The 17,458-nt window shown below is 41.8% G+C and overlaps 1 long non-coding RNA gene across 1 annotated transcript; it reads right to left on the bottom strand.

Annotated features, from left to right (window-relative positions):
- Positions 1–716: 716 nt before the first annotated feature.
- Positions 717–9,442, bottom strand: LOC143477091 (uncharacterized). The gene is made up of 3 exons (XR_013121465.1): positions 9,099–9,442; positions 6,210–6,309; positions 717–1,938 (listed from the first exon to the last, which is right to left on the bottom strand). It is a non-coding gene; the product is annotated as an uncharacterized LOC143477091 (long non-coding RNA).
- Between the last annotated feature and the right edge of the window lie 8,016 nt (positions 9,443–17,458).

Below are 17,458 nucleotides of genomic sequence, written 5' to 3'. Positions count from 1 at the left end.
CCCCCCGGGATGAGGTCTGTTTCTGTCCTATAATGACCACATACATTGACGAAAAAATGAGCATTTACCCCCTGGCAGGCGAATGTTCAGCAGGCCTTGGTGGGACAGTCGATGTTAATTGACACACTTCTTGTAAGTGAGCTGTGCATAAAAGAATTAGCCTACATTGAGTTCAAAGGTTAGGTCAGGCAACAAAAATCAGCTTATCACCATCTGATTTCCCCAAGGGAGCACACGTGGAGTGAGCAAACTGAGATATGCTGCAGCAGCCCTAGGAATCTGAAGGACGATCTAGACAGGAAATGAGGCTATAGCGACAACACCAGGAGACGAGAGGCGTTCACTTTGGATCAATCACTTGCAGTGTCTAAAATCACGTCATCAACAGGTTTAACAGTATAACAGATATAACAGTTTTAAATGTGTAAGTGTAGATACAATCTGTGCATGTCTGTATCGCTTTAAGGTAATTTTAGCCAATACTTCTTGCAAAAGGTAACACTGACCGCACTACCGCAATTATTCATGGTAACGGGTTGGTACTATTGGTAAAGTTACGATATGTAGTGTTGGCAGAGTAACCCCTCTATTAATCGTTTTCAGTCTTATCATAATTCCTATCATAATCCCATTGTAGTTATAACTATGGTATTTTTAAAATGTTCTCCCAGATGCAATGTAGTCCCAAGTTGATTGGTACAGCGTGAGGCAGTGAGTAAAATGCTAAACGTTTTATTTCACTGTACAAAAGATGCAAAAACAAAAAGAAGGAAAAAGCCAAGCTGAACTAGCATAGAGCCACTGAACCAGACACTGGAAAATGAGCCATTTGTATCGAATTGCTTAAAGCACTGCGCGCTGGCGACGTCTGCTGGTCAAATATGTGTAAATGCTAAATACTCCTAACATATTTGGTAATTTGTACACAATTTCAGATAGGCCTACTTGTTACTTTTCAGAAAGGGTTGTATTCCAAAACTTTACTAAGCAACACAGTTTATTCTGATCTCTCTGAAGCTGTGCTTGCTCATAGACGTAATTGGCCACTACGTTTAGCTCTTCATAAGCTAAACCACTCAGTGAGAGTGTCTTCTTGTTAACATATTACTGCAAATATGAGAGTTCATCACAAGTAATGGTTTACTCTTATAAAGAATTTAATCTACACAACATTCTTTGAGTTACCTTCTAGCCTTAATAAAGAATGCCTTAATCATTTGAAAATGTTTTGACCCTTAAAGGAACGTCATTTTTACCACCAAAATTTGAAATATGAAATATGTTTATTATAAACAATATGTAAGTGATTTATTATTTTTTAGAGTTTTTATATGAAGTACAGATGACGTAAAGTGATTCTTCAAGTTGCTTTGTAGTCCTTAACCAGTTTCCATTGAGCAGGTTCCATTGAGCTACATTCCACTACATACTATATACTGCATACTGTGTATACTGAATACTGGTCCATGTAGTAGTATGCCGTTTCCGGTAGTACCGGTACTATGCAGTAGTATGCAGTGTGCAATAAAGGCACACTTTTTACAGCACTTTTTACAACACATGTTGTCACAAAGCAGCTTTACAATCGTATGGGTCCAGATGCCTAATGAGCAAGCCAAAGGTGACAGTGGCAAGGAAAAACTCCCTATGATGGTGGTGGGGATTAGGAAGAAACCTCGGGAGGACCAAGAATCAAAAGGGAAACCATCCTCCATTGGGGGACCCGCTAGCAGAAGTCCGTGTTCGTGGTCCAAATGTAGTTCTATAGTTATAGTTGTGGTTCTAGTTCCCAGGCCAAGTAGTCACAGTCCCTTCAGTGCAGATGGTGAGCCTCAGGTAGGAGTTAGCATCAGCGCTTCCTTTTGCAGCAATGGCATATCCAACCCTGGCATCAGCACATCCACTGGCAAACCAGACTCCTAGGTGCTTGTATGGAATCTTCTTAGGTAGAAGCATGCAAAAAAGATATACAATACAGGTTGAGTATGTGGACATCAATTTAAACAACCAACCATTGATTTAAACATACATAGCTCACGTGCCAGTGATTACCATGTGGCTCTGGCAGGCTAATCTATAGCAGCATAACTAAAGGGAGGTGTTCAGAGGTGACCACAGCCATGAGGGCTCACTGAGACATTGTTTTCCAGCCAAGTCATTGTCACAACTAGAGTGATGCCATGACAGCTGGATGACAGCGTCAACATTTCAGATTACCAGAATCAGAATCTCTTTATTTCGCCAGGTATGTTAAACATACTAGGAATTTGTCTTGGTGAGAGCAACACATGTATGACATGTAACACGTGCACAGACTGTTGACAAACATAGCTCTAATAATAAATAATAATAAATAGACTAGAGAATATAGTTAAAGTACTAGAAAGAAAGAAAGAAAAAAGTCTCAATGTTTGGGGGCCACCGAGCCCCACAACTTCACAAGTAGAATATTAACTAATTATTAAATATATATTATATTAAATATATATTAACTAATTATTAAATATATATTAACTAATATTAAATAATATGTATTGATTAAATAGGTGAGTCTTAAGTTGGCTGTAGTCTTACTAATTTTTGGAACTAAGAGAAATCCTGCATTTTGGGAGCGCAAAAGGTGAGATGGATTATAGTATGCAGTGTGTTCACTCAGATAAGGGGGGCTGAGTCTTTGCCCCCCCCCAAGCGCAATGCAAGCAACAGCTATTTTAAAAATGATCTCTGAACCAATAACAAAAATGCATTTTGCTTTACAGTATAAAATCGGCAGACTGCCCCAAAAGTAAATTTTGGTGGTGCTGTTGCTGATTGCCTAAATGGATGGACTAATCTAGCCCTAACAGTGTGGTACAATGAGGTCAAGAAATTACAGTTAACTGAACAGGTGAAAACAGGGTATGACCCACATTTTAAACCTTCCAAGCTATACACAAGATTCAAAACCTGGGTTAATAAGGGAACAACTGCCCTTTGACAATGGTCAAAGAAGGGAAATTCTTATCATACATGATTCTGACTAAACAATATGACTTAGATAAGCAAGACTTCTATAGATACCTACAGATTACAGATTATTATAACAAAAAATTAAAAATGATATATATACCAAAGGGTAATTTAGTCTGGGCTTTTATGGACGTCTACAAACCGAAGGACACCAGGAGGATTATCTCAAACATATATAGGAATATTCAAATAACTATGGGATACTCTATAACATATATAAAATGGGAAAAAGAAAGTAATACATCAATTCCAGATGAAGATTGAGCTATCTTTTGTAGGTGGATAACTTCAACATCACATTCTAGATTATTAACAGAATTTAACTGGAAATGCTTATTTAGGTTTTTTTACACTCCTGTGTTTTGTGTGAGAGTGTGCTGGGTCGGTCTCCGCTCGTCCCGCCGTGTTTAAGTGTTTGTTTGTATTGCGAACCCTAATTAACACGGCAGTGACTAGAGCCTGTGACCACTGAACGCTGCTCTCTCCCAGTCAAACTGCAAGTGCCTCTTGTTATGCTTGTCCGTCATTCGTTAGTGTGTTTATGTGTGTGTTTATGTGTTGTTCATGTGTCGACGCAGACTTGAGCTAGTATGAGAGTTTGCCTGTGTGTGAATGTTTCACTGGTTTTGTTTGTGTTTGTGTGTGGACAGGTGGACCGGAGTGTGCTGCATGCACAATGATTGAGACACGCGAGAGCTTCTCTGCTTTTTCACCTCGCTCTTGTGGTTGCCGCTTGTTTTTAGCTTTCTCTCCGTGCATCTGCGGATCCCGTTTTTGAAAATGGTGAGAGAGAGGTGTAGGAGTAGGTGCGCCATGATCTACTTAGAGCACGTGTGTGTATCCTCTCAGTTTGTTGTTTGTATTTTGTCTTTTTGTGTTTGTTTGTCCTAGCGTGTTGCGTGATTTGTTGTGTGTAATTAATCTCATGCACCTCCCTCCCTAAATGTGTGTTGGGAGGGGGTCCAGTAGAGGTCCTGTGCTACAGTGAATGGTACGGAGCGTGCAGCTCCCATGGAGGCCCTAACCAGGGATTCGAGGGTCTTCTCTGGAGCCGGTAGGGGCCCCTCCCCTGCTGAATGAGGTGAGTTGTTTGGTGTCCCCTCCTGTTGAGATGGAGACCCCTCCCCCCGGTTGCGGGGTGCCAAGAAGGTCAGGGTAAGTGCGCGTATATGTTTTGTGTTGTGTTATTGTGTAAATTCATTTTTTGATTCCGCCCCCTAAATACATTTTTTTTGGGGGGGGGGGGGGGGGTCCCGAGCCATGGAATGTGGGTCGGAGGGCGTAATTCCGCGAAGAGTCCCTGACCTTTTGGAGGGACCCCTGAGCAGCTAGGTGCCCCTGTGCCCCATTAAGTAGGCAGAGGATGCCTGTGGCGTTTTGATATCGGGGTGTCTCCTCATGCTAAGAAGAGGTCTCCTCCCCCCTGTGTACAGGGGTTCTAAGGGTCAGGGTAAGTGCGCCTTTGTGTTGTGTGTATGTAGGTGTGCATGTGTGTGTGATGTGTTGCAGGTTGCTCCTGGCAGTGGACTGCGGCACTCCTGGACCTTGTGGGGTCTCCCGACTGAAGATGGAAATCCCCCCCCCCCCTCCTTCTTGGGGTGACCAGGAGGGCTCTGGGTCGGTTCTCCCAGCGTTGATGGGAATGCCCAGAGCCTCGGTCTCTAGCACTCCTGGGTTGGGTGGTGGAGTCCACCTTGCGATGAGAGGCCCCGGGAGGGGCTGACTCCCCAGGAGGCTGGGGTGACCCCTAGCAGAAGGCAGGCCGAAGGCAGGCCGAATGCCGGTTTGGGCGTGAGGGCCCTGTGACCGACCGGGGCGTGGTTTCTATCTAACTTGTTTGTTTTTATGTTTCAGCTCCAGGACTGCAGAGAGCAGGTCCCTGCCTTGTCTACGCCTAGTGACGGGGAGCTAGTGTGTGTTTGTGTTTTATATATAGCAGCCTTTTTTCTAAGAGTGTAATGACTATAGAAATATTATGGGAATCCATGAATTCATGCACATTAGAAAGTGTTAAGTTATTCTATTAAGTTATATTTATATCAACCCAGATTTTACTTTTAACCTGGATAGGTAGCTATCTTGTCTGTCTATGGACCTCGTGTTCCACCATATTCTGAAAAGTCTTGTGTAATGTCAATAAGAAAATAATTAGCCAATAGCATTCACTGAAAAACTCCCATGAGTCCGCCCCCAAAGTGCCAAAAACACCCCTTGTCAGAACTCGCGCAATAGAAGAGCTGAAGCAAATGTGCTTGTCGCGCGAGCACCGTCCTAAAATCGAGAAGGAAAAAACACTCAAGCGTGAAAAAAGACCACTACCACAAAGGTGCACAGAAATCGGCTTTCTGTACTCGTGACAGAATATTGAATTGAATATTTACGCTCGCGAAATGTGTTTTTGCGCCCCCTAGTTTTGGCATGGGGGCGGTCATGGCCTGGTGGTTAGGGAACTGGTCTTGTGACTGGAGGGTCGTGGGTTTGATTCCCAGACCTGAGGCCATGACTGAGGTGCCCCTGAGCAAGGTCCTTAACCCTCAGTTGCTCACTTGTATAAAAATGTAAGTCGCTGGATAAGGGCGTCTGCCAAATGCCATAAAATGTAAATGTAAATGCATGGAAATTACGCCATATAAATATTCTGCTTTTTCAGAAGAACAATGAAGTGAATTAGTAAAGCCATTAAATGTAAGGTATTACATGAAAGGGATTATATGTCAGAGATTTATTAATAAACCTGTTTGGTTAATTGATGTCTTGTTTGAAACATTACCAATATTGGCTGTTTAAATTAGCTTTATAGTGTTTCTCTTCATGATTATTAATCTCAAAAAGATTTTTTCAGCTACTGTAAATGTTATAATGTCCAAGTGGGTCTCAAATATGGGTTAAATTAACAGTAGGACAATGTCTGGTAATATTTTAGAAACATAGATAAAAATACAAATAGTTTTCGACACAAACTTGAAGCTGAAGGTTGGAGGACCATAGATCCAGTTTTTAATTACTATATGTTTTTCCCCAAAATTTATTTTTTTCACCAGTAGACACAATTTTTCACCATTGGACATTAGAAATATAGCAATAATGTTTTAATGCAGTACCTTCAGTTTTATAAAGTAAATAATATGGTATAGTAAAGACACAGTAAAGACATAATCTCAACCACTATGAAGCTTTGTTATGTACCACCTGTTCCTCACCTGTGTTTTCATGCACCACCTGCTTCATCCACAAGGGTGTGCTGTCTCACCAGAGTGAGCGCTCACCGCCTGTATAATAAGGACATACATATTTCACCACCTGTATTACAAGCACAAAAAGGAGTGTAGTATTAATAAAAGTGTAGTAATAAAATGTTATTAATAATCATTGATTACTTGAGATTTGTGCACAGGTCTGGAAACAATGGAAAAGTGTGAAACTCTAAAGCAGCTATTTACAATTCTTGATAAGTACAGAAATTTAAGTGTGAATGATATGTTGCCTATTAGTCTTTGACTTACATTAAAACCAAAAAATCTAAAGTTATATGTCAGATACTTGACAGACAAAGCGTACCTAAACTAATCGATGCGTAATGTAATTACTGGCATATATATATATATATATATATATATATATATATATGGAAGGTGTAAGATAGAACATACTGGGTGTGCCGCATTCAGCAGGACTATCAGTCAACCCCAGATGGGGCTGGCAATGGCAGGAAACTGTCTGTGTGGGTGTGTGTGTACATGCGTACGTGTGTACATGCATATGTGTGTGTGTGTGTGTGTGTGTGTGTGTGTGTGTGTGTGTGTGTGTGTGTGTGTGTGTGTGTATGCGTGTGCACTTGTATGTGAAGCAGGATGTGGCATTCAGTTGAACTGCTGAATAACAACTGCATGGTCCTCTTGGCTGGCAGCACAGAGGAACTGAAACTGTGGAGCTCTACATAAATCCTTTTAACTGATGTTACTTGTCTTCACCTTTGTATGTTTATTATGATGGTAGTTCTCTCTCTCTCTCTCTCTCTCTCTCTCTCTCTCTCTCTTCTCTGTGCTAAATGCTCATTATATATTATTCAGCTACTGTATATGAAACTGCATAAAATAAGTACACATGTACATATCAGATCTTCAACGACATCCTCTGAACCTGACACATTTTTCTTACAAGTCACCCTAAACCTTGAAGATATTTAAACATATGAAGTCACATCAAGATAGCTGTTCTTAATTCTAGTGATATGCAAATGTGGAATTAAGGAGAGTAGCTGGTTAGGTTAAATATAAATAAACTTTTAAAATCATTTGTGTGTGTGTGTGTGTGTGTGTGTGTGTGTGTGTACATACTCACTGGCTACTTGGTTAGGAAAGGTGACTGTAAATTACTTTGAACATGGCACGGTTACTGATGCTAACCATTGATTACAACAAGGTTGTAGCAGAGCAGAAACCACACCAGCTGCCACTCCTGTTGCTGACTATGTGCATCTTTATGACCACAATCTACCCATCTTCTTATAGCTGCTTCCAGTGGGATAACACACAAAGACACAAAGCTTGAAATATCTCATACTGGTTCCTTGAACATGACAGTGAGATCATTCGTTCATCATTTGTATATGGACCCCTCTGATAAAGCCTTGGTCACCCTTTGGTCACCCCTTGAAAAACAGTCTAGCTCCGCCACTGACAGTCACCAGATCTCAATCCAATAGATCACCTTTGGGATGCGGTGGACCATGATTCACATCACGATGTGGTGCTATTACGTCAATGTAGACCAGAATCTCCAGCATGAGGAGTGTAGTTGAAGGCAAAGGAGTATTTAAACTGGTACACACACACACACACACGTGTGTGTGTGTTATTATATAATATATATTGTGTAACAGTGCTAGTACTATGGATTTTTTCTTCATCAGTGAGATTTTTCATCTTCCCTCCACATCGCCACATGTATTCATTATTATAGAATTCACCTCCTTCCTCCCCACATCACTGTCGTCATGATGTGATCTAGGCCGCTACCATGACAACAATATCATGTAAAACACTCACATGTCCTGGTGATGATATCTGCCCAGTGTAGTCTACATAAACTAGCACTGACACCATTAGCAGCTCTTCTCTCTGCCAAAATGCTTTCCTTCTTAGTATTCCAATGACATTCAGTATTCCAATACTGTTAATGTAATGTGTGTCTTAAGGCAAAACATGCTGGCTAGCACAGAAATTCATCTCACTATGTCTGGAAGGCTCAACTGCTGTGTGGATGTCTCTCCATAGGTATGATGAGCCTATTGTCCTATCCCTTCTCAGGGAACGCAGTTTTACTGCATGACTGAAGAGATTAGGTTTTAACTAGTTTCCCACCCCAAGGCTGAGTCTACTGCTGTGGAAGTGCGTGACCCAGTGATATTGTCATCCAAAAAATTAAGCTATCAGAGTCCCTTGTGTGAACAGACTCTTAAAACTGTATTTGCCTCTGCATTTTGCAGCATAGATAACTGTTTCTGTGTCTGAGATATCTGCACTAAGTCTAATAAGATTGGTTTCCAGCCACAGCAAGCATCTCAACATGTGAAGCAAGTTGCTGATGAATCCGGTATCCAAGGGCAACTATTGGGATGGTTGAGCCGGAGTGCCTGCAGGCTGGTGATGCATTCATAATATTGTATAGTGCTCAGCTGTTTAGACATTTGTGCAAGTTTTCAATATATAAAAGAGTTACAAACAGCCTATTCATAACCAAAATAGTTGCTATTAACAACAATAGATAAACAAATAAGTGAGATTTATTATTGATGTCTTAATCTATAAGCAGTAAAGGCAAAAGGCTTAATATCAGTTCTAGTGATGGAATAACAGATATTATCAGGAGAAAGCCACATTGTGCTGTATTTTTTAATTTTTCTCTTATACTATTGAGTACATGTTTGAGCTAATTTGTGCCTACATTATAACTATTTTCTAAATTAAATCTGCATAGGGGTGTATGAAATCGCAAGTATTGTCAAATATGACTGACAGATTTAATGAGATTTAGACATTTTTAGACACATGACATACATATGTGTACACAGAGCCACATGCTTTTACCTTGCTGAATGATTCTCAAGTGTCCAAGCCCTCACCCCCCTCGCCATCTCCACTATCCATCTCCAGCAAGACTTTCTCCCAGATCATTCCTAGAATACAGCCACCATACAGCTTCATGTTCCTCCAACTGGACTGCCCTCTCACACACACGCACACACACACACACACACACACACACACACAAAAACTCACACATCAGAGAAAAGGCAGATGGCTCATCACGATAAATAGGACAGCAAGAGAGTGTGAGGGGCCATACCGACCCACCATAAGGACCCCCGCTACCCTCGACAACCATGGAAGCAGGAGGCCGTTGCTAGGAGAACGACAAAACAGCTCCACAGCCACACAAAAACGGCCTCCACCCTGCATATGCCCTCCCCTCCTCTGCCCTACATATGCCCCCCCATCCTGTGCCTGCCCTGCCCTACACCCCCACCCCCACCCATTCCCCACGCCTGTGCACCGTGCACCGTTCCGAATGCCCCTTTGCCGCTCAGCTCAAGGCCCATGCCACGCTCTGCTGCTCAGGGGGGACAGATGGCCAACGGGCCCCGGCAGCCCCCGCGGCTGGGCGTGGCGTGATCCAGCGCTGCAGGAGCCGTCACCGGCCGACACTTACCTTCCCCACACCCTGCCTGGGAGGAGAGGAGGAGCAGGCCGGCCGTCCGGGCCCTGGCCATGCACTAAGAATAGAACAGCACATGTTGACTTTCGCGTGCTTGCCGTGCGGCTCGACTACTGCACGCTGTGTGTTTTCATGACTGCTCCGGACTCAGCATATGTCTGTTCATGGCACTCGCCTTTTCATTAATGCACTTTTTGTTTTAATTTTAGGCAGTAACCTTGTATCAAATAGGAAATCAATTTGCTAATAATTGATTAAGTTTAAATTAAACAGATTTCACACCATATTACTGTAATATGATAATAATATGCTGTTCAGTACCGTTGTTTTTCATGTAAATGTTTTCATCCTGGCAGCCAGCAGAACAGATCTGGGACATGTCACAGTCCTATCCACACAGCGTCACTGAGAGCCAGACCATTTGGGAATGAGGAACGCATATGTTACCCTTGAAGAGCTTCGAGTGTGCAGGAGAATGTAAAGGAAACAGCACAGAGCACTAAGTCTTTGGGGACTTATGTAGGGCCACATAATGGATTAGGCTGAATACTAGAAATCTAAAACAAAGAAACATAAATTAAAGCCTTTACATGAAGACTACAAGTTACTACTTCAGATTCATGTTTTCCGGGCACACTGGAAACAGCAGTTTATCATTATAACAGTTAGTAAGGGGGAAAGCAGTAGAAAAGTCAAGCAGGTGAGAGCTTAATGTGGCATTGACAGTAAGAATGAATGGGCAAACGGAATGAAGGAAAAAATAAATGTTCTCTGAAATAAAGAGAAGGAGACACATTACTGGAAAAAATCAGGCCAAGAACAATAGAGTAAAGAGATAAAACAAGGCAGAGTGGTTGGGTAGAGGCAGGAGGTGTGTGTGTGTGTGTGTGTGTGTGTGTGTGTGTGTGTGTGTGTGTGTGTGTGTGTGTGTGTGTGTGTGTGCATGCATTGGTGTAGAGGGTGAGAGAGTAGTAGCCTGATTTCACTGCCTCACCACCACCCCATGGCTCTTGGTTGCGTAGGAACACAGGGTCCAGTCTGCCTTGCAGACACACTGCTCGCTTCATTAGCTACTGCTCACTGAGGCGGTGAGAGAGGCAGCACGCGCTGTTCACACACACACACACACACACACACACACACACACACACACACACACACACACACACACCCCAGCTCTCCTTATATAGAGTCTACTGAGCCCTCAGGCAAGAGGTCAGACTCTCTTCCAAGGCGAATGCACAAATCACACACACACACACAGATATATGCATATTTACTGTACATCTGCACACTCACTTTATGTTCAGTTCTGTCCTGTTGTCCATCATCATTATGCAAGCCCAAGCTACAGTCAACACACACACACACACACACACACACACACACACATGCATTTTCACTTGTAAACCAAACCTGTGTACGTTTTCCTCTCATGAACTATGAAATTCCCACATCAGAATGTTCTAAATGGAGAATCACACACACACACAAACACACACACACACACACACACACACACACACACACACACACACTGTGCATATGTGGCATACTCTCCATGTTTATGCTGTGAGCTGCCTGACTGGAACAATAGTCTTAGGTCTCCCATGTGTCATGGCCCACGTCGGGTGCACTGGTGGCAGATGACAGTGCCAGACACAACATCACAATTGTCCCACAAGACAAAAGTGCATTTATGCCTAAGCTGGGGGTGCACAGGGTGGCAGGGGAGTGCTACAAAGTGATCTGTGTTAGTGCCACCAAGCACTGCTAGTCATACAACACTCCCATCTTTCTTTCATTAAGGACTAACTGTGCCAAATCTACTACATTTCTGAAACACTGAAATGAAAAGAAATCAGAGTAGATGGAGTTACCTTGCATATATTTGTCTGTTTCTGTTTGGCTTAGAATAGCTGTATATGCCTAGTTCTCTCAATTCACACAATCTATTTCTCCTTAATTGACTCCCAAAGGTGGTTCATTGGCCTGTATGTGGTTGTTTACTGAAGAAGAACTACATTTACAGGGCTAATAAAATGACTGGACATTGGGTGGTTGGCCTGCTGTTGCAAATATAGTGGGTGATTGGACTGTTTGGACACGCCATTGTGAGGCAAACTGGGCTCTTGTTCAAGTGATCCAGACAGAGTAGAAGATAATGTCTTTAAACGCACACTCCTTTGCAGAAATATACAGATGAATAAAAACACACACATTTCTGATTTCATATATAAACAGTTGTAAGTGAGCAATTAAAAAAATATATGTTAAAAAAGAGATGAACCCTGAATTGAAAATGTAACTTATTACATTCTCTAGTGAATCTGGTTCATATACAATTCCCAGAAGAGAATATGTATTGGCAATATTACAATATTAATATTATTTAGTACTACATAGCATTGCTAAGCCTCAGAGAAGTAGCTGAAGTCAGGCACTTGCCCACAACTCCACAAACAAGTTTGTCACATGAACTAGACACTTTATCTTCACATGAAAACATGTGTAATGTATGTAAATGGATCTGACTCTAGATGTGTTCAGCCATGGCTGCCTGAGGTCTGAGTAAAAGCCTGATCAGACTGAGGCCTCTCACTCTGCTGGAGGTCCTGCTATGCCTATTGTCATCCTTCCTTAATGGCAGCCCCTGCAGCCTCTCCTCGTCCACATGTGCATCTAGTTTATGGCGGTTGAATAGACTGTTATCAGAGCTGTGCTCCCCTGCACACCCTCCCGCCCAGTTTAAGCAGGGCTCTTAGCTACAGAGAGGAAAGTGAGGTCCGAAGGATAAAGTACAGAAACGCTCATGTTCCTGTCCTCTCTTACCATGGCTACAAATGCAACAGGTTCTGTCCTTTAGAATTTAACGCCATTTTCTGTTTCTCTGTTCCAGAAAGCTTGACATTATCTCCCAACGCTGTCAAGCATGAAAAGGACAGCTCTTTAATGTAATATCTAACCACTTTGAGTAAAATGTCAATTCAAGCCGTATAAAGCAATTGCAAACCTTCAGTATGTTTGGCTGAAGTGTCTGCTGTCACACTTGTCTGTGTTTAATCACAGTGTTTGATTTACACTTGCAGATAATTAGCATCTGCTAAGGGATGCAAATACTTTATCTACTCAAGTATATACAGCTATACAGTCATAAAAGCAATGGCAGGTCACAGATGTACAGTATTTAATCTGTATAAATAGTTCAAATCAGTACATTACTGCTGGCTAATTGCTTGCCAGTTCTCTTCAAGCTCCCTGACCTCAGCTCACGGACAGTTTTATTGCCTCTGTTGTCAGAGGATGGCTTTATCAACTTCCAGATAACAGACAAGCGGGACCTGTTGACATTATTCATAAAAACCTGGCTTTCATAAAGGGCTGTCAAGCATCGGGCTTCTGTAAGCAAACACACTCCAGTGCCACAGTGTTTAATAAGGCTCTCTCTGCAGGGACAAGGACACCTGGGTTGATCCATCCACACTGCACATCTGGAGGAGCTACAAGACTCCTGGTGCCAGAGCTGAAATGGTCTCGCTCTGAACACTGTATTCTTTGGCTGTGATGCTGTGCCAGGATATTAAAGGAAACATCTACCAGTGTGATGCATGTTTTTATTACTTAATACATATCAGCGTGAGTGTAAAAGCAATGAAATGAAAGAAAATGAAAGCAAGAGGGAAATAAATGTAAGGCTTATGCATTATTCTGAACATTAATAACACTGTGCATAGTGAAGTTCTAATTCATAGTTTTACACACAACATAGGAAATGGTCTTTTGTCACTTTCTGGCAAACAAACAGATGGCCAATAGGAGTGTCACGGTGTAGCAGAACTTGACCAATAGGAGTGTCACGGTGTAGCAGAACTTGCCCTTGGGTGAATGCAAATAGTTCTTGTTTACCCGGTCTGACTGGCTCAGTGCTTTTATCTATGGAAATGCTCCCAAACTGTCAGGAGCTGCTGGTGCTTCTGCTTTGGCTTTTTTCACTTTTTTATTTGAACCTCAACTTTACGGAAGGTGTGGAGTTGGACTACAGACTGCTGATTAGACATGAAGATTCTGATGCCACTTGTAATCTAAATTTGGAAAAGGACTAGGCATATTTAAAGTTTATTAGGCTTATGGATCTAACCACCCTTAACTGCCATAGCAGAAGCCATTGGTGTGTGTGTGTTTTGTTTATTTATTTTACAAAAACGAGTATTTGCTAGTCAGGACTGTGCGTGAGATGATAGAATTACACTCTTGAGTCCTGCTTTAATGTGATATGGAGGACTGCAGGGAGGGGTTTGCAGACTGCAGTACATTAAATAGCCACCTTAACTCAATAAGTCTCTTACAGCCTGATATAGGAGTCACAGCTTGTGGCTAACAGTAAAGTAATGAGTCTACGAGCATGTTTGTGTAAATGTCTGTGTGAGTGTATGCGCATGCGTGTGTGCGTGTTTGTGTAAAGAGAGATAACAGGCTGAAGTATGATGTCCTCAGAGCAGGATATAAAAGGTACAAAGGTGTGTCAAGTTAAGGCATTTTACTTTAGGTGCATTGTGCCATAATGCTACGAAATAATTACAACAAATAATGAATTTTCATTCTGTACACAATTTTTACATAGTAGGAATCAAAAGTACCAAGCATAATCACTTATGTAGCTGGTCAGATAACTGACTGTGTGTGTGTGTGTGTGTGTGTGTGTGTGTGTGTGTGTGTGTGTGTGTGTGTGTGTGTGTGTGTATGCCAATGTAGGGTGTGAGTGCTTGGTTCAAAATGGCCTGATTCATTTTCTGCATGAGAGGCTCTCAGTGGGGTAGTGTCAGCAGCAGCTAGCCTACTCAGATTTATGGACTATTAAAGCAGCACGACATTCGATCACAACACCACACACACACACACACACACACACACACACACACACACACACACACACACACACACACACACACACACACACACACACACACACACACACACACACACACACACTGTCCGCTCTCTCAACATACTGGCCATTCCAAACCTCCATTCAGAGAGATCTATTCTAATCTATTTCTTGCTATAAACTACCTTCATCTAAACGGTTTTCCTCCTGCCCTGCATTGGGGCATACATAGTCACTATCACTATTAGTTTTTACTGTTACACATGAATCGCTTGTTTAATTTTCAAGTAAATACATTTCTTATCCAATGTCCCTTTTAGAGAATGACAAAGAAACATTGATTCTGACATCTGAGCATGCACACGCACACACACACACACACACACACACACACACACACACACACACACACACACACACACACACACACAAGGACACATACCAAAAATCTGTGCTTCAATACAAGAAGATTCTCCCTTCTTTTTTCTAGGGCTTATAGTGGCTAAGCTCCATAAGCCACTATATGTCTTTTAAAAGGCTTGTGTTTTTGTTTATTTAAAAATGCTACTTTATTTCCTTCTTCCTGTGTGTGTGTACATCATCAGCTGATTCTGTATATTACTAACTATGATGTGAAATGTCCTGAGCTAACATCAGTATCAACAGTGGTGATGTAATGTGTAATAGTAAATACAACTGAAGAAAACATGGTTTCTGGAGCCAACAGAGACTGACGAGCCGTGAAAGACCATTTAGTAGGCCATTCAGCCTTATGATGAAACATGGGACAGCATCTCCTCAACCATTTTACACACTCCTCTGTGAGTTTCCTCCTTCTAGGAAATCCACACAATTTCCTAAATAAATTAATGTTTTGAGCTTAGTTTACCAGTGATCGTCAGGTCCTAGTCTTCTTCCACTGTCTTTTTGTTCCTAAATCAGATTAGCTGAGGGCTCGGCTTGGAGACAAATAGCTCTGTCTATCGAAGGCATCTTCAATCAGCTCTGTTGCCAAGGTGATTGCTGTATCTCTTGTCCTCCTCTCTCAACTGCTGGCACTGCAACTTCATGGCTCTGGGGAACAGTGCTGGGCTGGTTGAGGGGGAGCACCATGCACCACTGCTGGGTGCTATGAATAGCACTGAGTGCACAGGAATGATGCCAGGGCTGAATGAACATGACATAAATGAATGTGTGCCAAGCATTCAAGGATTCTATGACACTAATGATAAATCATAACACACCTGTGAGTCCAGTCAATGGCTGTGCATCATTTTTCAGCCTTAACGGAAAGATCCCCTTTGATGTGGACTACATTTTGCCTGCAGATGCTAGACTGCCAAATTGCTAATTTTTTAAATCATTTTACAAATCATCACAATTTGTTTTTGTAAAATAGTAAATTCCGTAATCACTTTAGAAGAGCATACGTTAGCACATTCTCTGCATGTAAGGTCACTGTATCCTTCCAAATTATTGACCACATAGTACGATTTTACTGTTTGCACATCATGATAATATGATACATCACATGGTGATTGGTGGAGAATACAGTCGTTCTTCCTGCTTAAAAATAATACACTCTACAAAAAACACTGCAAAAGGTACATGACAGCTGGAACTGAAACCTCAACCAGACAGAGGAGATACGCAGGCAAAGCCAAAGACTTTTACTAGCTCTGCTGGTGGAAACTAGACTGAAATGGAGGAATAAACAAGCAGTGTAGACCAGGTTATATAAGCCATAGTAAACTCACACTTTGACGCACGCTACAGGTGCATTCTTCTCAAAAGAAAGACTACAGATAATGAAAGGCATGGGTGGAATGTGTTCCCTGAGTACCACTGCTTGCTCATCTGAAGGAAGCAATCACATAAAAAAACGTTCTGGAAAGTTGAACGAAACATCTGCTAAGGTGCCCCTCTTATTTTGCTTTAAAATAAACAAACAAATATGACTTGCTCATAGACATTTTTACTCTGAAGAGTTCAGAATGCTCGACAGGTACAGCATATTAAGCAGCACCAGTAAAAAACATACACAATAACCCAAAGGAACTTCTCAGGAAAGTCTCTCAAAAAATCCTGTTAGTCCGGTTGAACAACCAGATAAGAGTCGTATTTCAACAGGAGAGATGGTAACAATGACTGAAGTTCAAAATGCTCTGGTATAATCACATAAGTACAGGTTCAGTAACAGGTATTGTAGGCTACTTACATTTAATCTTGCATGCACATCTTACCCTATAATTTAAACGGTCATAGAACTAATTTACTAATTTCTGTTTGTGCAAACAGATTGCAAACAAGTGTTACTAAAAGTCGTTTTTCATGGTTCTTCTGACTCCATGATGATTGTCCACTGGACCAAAGTGTTGCGTGCTGGATTATATCAGTGAGAGTTCTTGTGAAACTTCAGTTGTTGCACCCAGGTGTTAGAACAACACTACAGTGTGATATCAGAAATGTGTCAGTTGGACAATGAAGTCAACATGTGCTGTAATGAAAAAGGGGCACGCTTCACCTGACATGATGGCTTTTTAAATAAAGTCATATGTATTATTGAATAAAGCCACTATATGTTTTGGACCGTTTGACACATTGACACAGAATAAACTATATATCAATCATTTAAAAGTACAAGGCACGTACAAAAAAAATAAACCTAAGCGATTTCTAATACAGGTTTGGCAGGACACAGAAAACACATGACTGACTTAGAATGGCGTGGCCATGAAGAAGCTTGTAGCAGTGGCGCTATCGCGCTGCGGCAGTTGCCAGGGGATATCGAAGGGGAGGGGTTATGATTGGCTGAAGTGGGTCTGTTGCCTTAGCAACGGCAAAGGG

Source organism: Brachyhypopomus gauderio, chromosome 15 (assembly GCF_052324685.1).
Source record: "Brachyhypopomus gauderio isolate BG-103 chromosome 15, BGAUD_0.2, whole genome shotgun sequence".
Taxonomy (NCBI): Eukaryota; Metazoa; Chordata; class Actinopteri; order Gymnotiformes; family Hypopomidae; genus Brachyhypopomus; species Brachyhypopomus gauderio.
Note: the sequence above shows the minus strand (reverse complement) of the source record. Positions and strands in the feature narration are given on the sequence as shown.